The sequence below is a fragment of the Eubalaena glacialis genome, chromosome 14 (assembly GCF_028564815.1).
Source record: "Eubalaena glacialis isolate mEubGla1 chromosome 14, mEubGla1.1.hap2.+ XY, whole genome shotgun sequence".
Taxonomy (NCBI): Eukaryota; Metazoa; Chordata; class Mammalia; order Artiodactyla; family Balaenidae; genus Eubalaena; species Eubalaena glacialis.
Window position 1 is genome coordinate 81,940,757 of NC_083729.1, and position 6,000 is coordinate 81,946,756.

Here is a 6,000-nt window from a genome sequence, read left to right on the forward strand (position 1 = left end):
TCGTGACACAGCTCCACACTGGGGTGATGGTTCAGCTTTAAGACACAGAGGTAGCTCAGACCCGAAGCAACATCTGAGCAGGGTGGGGATAGCCATTACTAATGCTTACACAGGCAGAGCATCAGAAGCAACCCTGATCCCTGTCTGTGACTGGACCACCACAGCCTGTGCCCTAACCCACCCCGAGTATCCCCACCAGCCCCTCTTGCTCCAGCACTCCTTCCCTCTGGGATGAGGGTGCTGGTGCCAGGAGAGGGGAGAGACCACACTTAAAGGGAACAAAGTCAGCTCAGACCCAACCCTCAGAGCTTCTGCTACATTAGCTTGGGACCTGACTCCAACCCGGATAGGGCCATGATGATCACAGAAGGGAAGCTCCAGCTCACATCTGGCTCTGATCCTAGCCCCTCCATCTCCAGCCCCACCTCCTACCAAGGTGATAGCTGCCAGCACACCCTTTAGAAAGACATGACTTGTGTTCACCTCACATCTGGTTCTCCCACCAAAGCCACTGGGCACATGCAAACTGTATAGGGATGCTCCCACACAAGGAAACCCCTTCGAGACCACAATAGGTAACTGTTTCACCCGATTTCCTAGAGACACAGAAGGTTAAGAAAAATGAGAAGAGAAATTTGATTCAATTGAAAAAGCAAGAAAAAAACCCTGAAAAAACAAATAATGAAACAGAAATAAACAATTTACCATATAAAGAATTCAAAGCATTAATAATAAGAATGCTAACTGAATTAGGGAAAAGAAGATATGAACACAGTGACAATTTTAGCAAGGAACTATAAAACACACAAAAAAGAAACAGTCAGAACTGAAGAATACCATAACTGACATGAAAAACACCCCAGAAGGAATTAATAGCAGGCTATGTGATACAGGAAAATGCGTAAGAGGCCTGGAAAATAGAATAATGGAAATCACCCAATCAGAACAGCAAAAAGAGAAACAAACTTTTTAAAGTGAGAACAGTTTAAGGGATTTCTGGAACAACTTCAAGTGCATCAACATTCACATTCTAGGGGTCCCAGAAGGAGAAAAGAGAGAGAAGGAAGTTGAAATGTATTTGATGAAATTATGGCTGAAAAATTCCCAAACCTGAGGAAGAAAACAAGTATCCAGGTACAGAAAGTACAGAAGGTCCCAAGCAAGTTGAACCCAAACAGACCCACACCAAGACACATCATAATTAAAATGGCAAAAGTTAAAGATAAGGAGAGAATTCTAAAGGCAACAAGAGAAAAACAAAGAGTGATATACAGGGGAACCCCTATAAGGCTATCAGCTGATTTTTCTGCAGATACTTTGCAGGTCAGAAGCAAGTGGCATGATATATTCAAAGTGCTGAAAGGGAAAAACCTGCAAACTAAGATGCTCTACCCAGCAACATTATCATTTAGAATTGAAGGAGAGACAAAGAACTTCTCACACAACATTGTAAATTAACATTACTTCAATGTAAATAAATAAATAAATAAATAAATAAATAAATAAGTAACTCAGACAAGCAAAAGCTAGAAGAGTTCATCAATATTAAACCTACCCTAAAAGAAATGTTAAAGTGTCTTCTCTAAGTGGAAAAGAAAAGGCGATAACAGGAAGTAAGAATCTGTAGGAAAGGTAAAAAAAAAAAAAAGAATCTGTAGGAAAGGAAAAATCCCACTAGTAAAGGCAAGTATATATAGTAAAGGCTGAGGAGCAACCACTTAAATGAACTAGTACAAAGATTAAAAGACAAAAAATTGTAAAAATCAACTACAACTACAATAATCAGTACAGGGATAAACATGAAAACGTAAAATATGACAAAGTGTGGGGGAGGGGAGTAAAAAACGTGGATCTTTTAGAATCTTTTTGAACTTAAAGGACCTCCAGTTTAAAACAAATAGATATAGTTATAGGTCAATGTATATACATCCCGTGGTAACCACAAATCAAAAACCTACAACAGATACACAAAAGCAAGAGAGGAAGAAACACAAGAACACCACTAAAGAATATCATCAAACCTCAAGGGAAGAAATAAAAAGAAGAAGAAGAGAACAGAGGAGAACTACAGAAACACTGGAAAACAAGTAATAAAATGAAATAAGGACATACCTATCAATAATTACTTTAAGTGTCAATGGACTAAGTGCTCCAATCAAAAGACATAGGGTGGCTGATTGGATAAAAAACAAGATCCATCTCTATGTTGCTTACAAGACACTCACTTCAGAGCTAAAGACACACACAGACTGAAAGTGAGGAGATGGAAAAAGATATTTCATGCAAATGGTAGCAACACTCATATCAGACAAAATACACTTTAAAACAAAGACTGTAACAAAAGACAAAGAAGAGCATCATATAATGATGAAAGGATCAATACAAGAAGAGGATATTATACTCATTAATATATATGCACCCAATACAGGAAAACCTGAATATATAAAGCAAATATTTACAGACATAAGGGGAGAAATTGACAATAATACAATAATACAAAATGGACTCAATTGAACCAAATGGCATCTGAGGTCCTTTCCAGTTATAAAAATAAATGGTACTAGTGCCTTGTTTTGTGTCTAACTTTGCTATTTTATAAAAGTAAATTCATTTTTGCCAATTTACTTCTTATCTCTGCTTCATCTAGCCTTTTCTTAGAAGAAACCAGTATTGATCTTCTTCATTTCTCTCTTAAGAAAGTGCTTTATCTCCTTAATTACTTAGGGGATGAGAAGGGTCCAGATTACAGACTTGGAAAAGCCTGGAGGCAACAAAAAAGCAAGTGAAGTAGGCTAGTTATAATGGCAATAATAATAATAACAATCAACACTGTAAATTTTTTTTACACAAGAAAAATACTCTCACTGAAGAGAAAGTAAAAAAAAAAAGAAAAAAGAAGATTAAAAATCCCCTGTAATGCCCACACAGTCATTGAATAGCCGTATTTGTATAGATTTTAATGTAATTTTTACAAACTTTACACTTTAGTCTTCATGGAGTGAGTTTAATTTTCAATCCAGGATTGGGCACAGTGCCCAGGACAAGAACTTAATTAATGTTCAATCAAAAAATGATCTCACTTTTATTTTTTGTGTGACTTTTCCAGCTTTATTGAGATATAACTGGCATATAGTATTGTATAAGTTTAAGATGTACAATGTGATGATTTGATACACGTAGCTATCATGAAATGCTTACCACAATAAGGTAAGTTAACACATCCTTCACCTCACACAACTACCATTTCGTTGTTGTTGTGTTGTTGCTGTTGTTATGGTGAGAACATTAAAGGTCTACTCTCATAGCAACTTTCAAGCATACAATACAGTATTGTTAACTATATTTGCCATGATGTACACTAGATCCTTGAAACTTATTCATCTTATAACTGAAAGTTTGTACCCTTTGACCAACATCTCCCCATTTCCCCCACCCTCAGGCCCTAGCAACCACCGTTCTACTCTGTTTCTATGAGTTTGAAATTTTTATTTTTTATTTTTTTTAATTTTGAAATTTTTAGATTCCACAGAATAGTGAGGTCATACAGTATTTGTCTTTCTCTGTCTGACTTAGCATAATGTCTTCAAGTTTGCCCATGTTTACAAATGGCAGGATTTCCTTCTTTTTATGCCTGAATAATATTCCATTGTGTGTAAATACCATGTCTTCTTTATCCATTCATCCATTGATGGACACTTAAGTTGTTTCCATATCTTAACTATAGTGAATAAGGCTGCAACAAATATGTGAGTGAAGATATCTCTTTGAGATAGGACTTCATTTCCTTTGGACATATACAGTACCTAGAAGTGGAATTGCTGGATCATACGGTAGTTCTATTTTTAAAGGATGTTGATTTTTGTCAAATGCTTTTTCTGCATCTATTGAGATCATCATATGATTTTTGTCTTTTATCTATTATTGTGATGTTTCACATTTATTGATTTATGTGGAAACATCCTTGCAAGGCAGGGGTAAATCCTATTTGATCATAGTGTATGACCCTTTTAATGTGCTGTTGAATTCAGTTTGCTAAATTTTCTTGAGAATTTTTCCATCTATATTCATCAGGAATATTGGCCTGTAGTTTTCTTTTCTTGTAGTATCCTTAACTGGTTGTGATATTAGGGTAAAGCTGGCCTCATAAAATGAGTTTGAAAGTGTTCCCTCCTCTTCTGTTTTTTGGAAGGGTTTTAAGAAGAATTAGCATTAATTCTTCTTTAAATGTTTGGTAGAATTCACTAGCCATCTGGTCCTAGACTTTTCTTTTTTGGAAAGTTTTTGATTACTAATTCAATGTCCTTATTCATTATCAATCTGTTCAGATTTTCCATTTCTTCATAATTCAGACTGGTAGATTATACATTTCTAGGAATTTATCCATTTCTCTAGGTTGCCCAATTTGTTGGCTTATAATTTTTCACAGTAGTCTCTTATGATCCTTTGTATGTCTGTGATTTCAGTTGAAAAAGTCTCCTCTTTAATTATAATTTTATTTATTGAATCCTCTCTCTTTTTTTTCTTAATACATCTAGCTAAAGGATTGTCAATTTTTTTATCTTTTCAAAAAAATCAACTCTTCATTTTGTCACTCTCATCTATTGTTTTTCTAATTTCTATTTCACTTATTACTGCTGTGAATTTTGTTATCTCCTTCCTTCTGCTAACGTTAGGCTTAGTTTATTCTTTTCCTAGTTTTTTGAGGTGTAAAGTTAGGTTATTTATTTGAGATATTTCTTTTCTTTTAATGTAGGCATTTATCACTATATACTTTCCTCTTAGCTCTGCTTTTGCTTCATCCCATAAGTTTTGGTATATTGTGTTTCTTTTTTTGTTTGTTTCAGGATATTTTTTATTTTCCTTTTGATTTTATCTTTGACCCATTTGTTGTTCAGGAATGTGTTGCTTAATTTCCACACATTTGTGAATTTTCCTTTTTCCTCCTGTTATTGATTTCTAGTTTCATACCATTGTGGTCATAAAAGTTACTGTGTATGATATCAATCTTTTAAAATTTGCTAATTGTGTTTTGTGGCATAACATACGATCTATCCTGAGAATGTTCCATACATGCTTGAGAAGAATGTCTATTCTGCTGCTGTTGGATAGAATGCTCTATATATCTCTGTTAGGTCCATTTACTCTAAAGCATAGTTCAAGTTCAATATTTCTTTATTGCTTTTCTGTATAGATGAGCTATCCATTGTTGAAAGTGGGGTATTGAAGACCCCTACTATTATTGCACTGCTGTCTATTATTCCCTTCATATATGTTAGTATTTCTTTAATATGTTTAGGTGCTCCAATGTTGGGTGCATATATATTTACAATTGTTATATCCTCTTGATGAATTACCACCTTTATCACTAAATAATTAGCTTGTGTTTTGTTACAGGTTTTTACTTAAAATCTATTTTGTCTGGTCTCTAGGTGGAGTGAAAATGAAGTGGGTCCTTCATGCAGTGCCCCACAAAGGGTGATGGGGACTCTTTCTAGCTGGGGAGTTCCCTCTTGGTGCTGAACAATGCTGGCTTGAGGGATGGGATGAGGCAAGCTAAATGAAACTGTTCTTCCTTCCCATTTTGTGTAGTTATTCTCAGATTTTCTGTTCCTCTGTGTTGCTGAAGTTTCTTCAGTGGACTCCAGAGCTCTCTTAGAGCTGTTTTTGTTTATGGATAGCTGTCTAATTGTTGATCTTTGTTGGGGGACAGAGGATGGGTTTTCCTATTACCATCTTGGTGACATCACCTCAATGATTCCATTTTAGATGAGGAAATTGAGGCCCAGAGAGGATAAAGAATATAACAAATTTCACCTATTCATTCAATAATGTTTAGTAAGTACCAACCATGCGCCAGACCCTGTTCTAGGTGCTGGAGACACAGGAGGCAACATTTTGATGTGTCGAGACAGACAGTAACCGCGTAAGAAAATTAATTATTTCAGTTAGAGGTAAATGCTGTGTCAGCAATAAAACAGAGTGATGTGGTAGAGTTGAGAA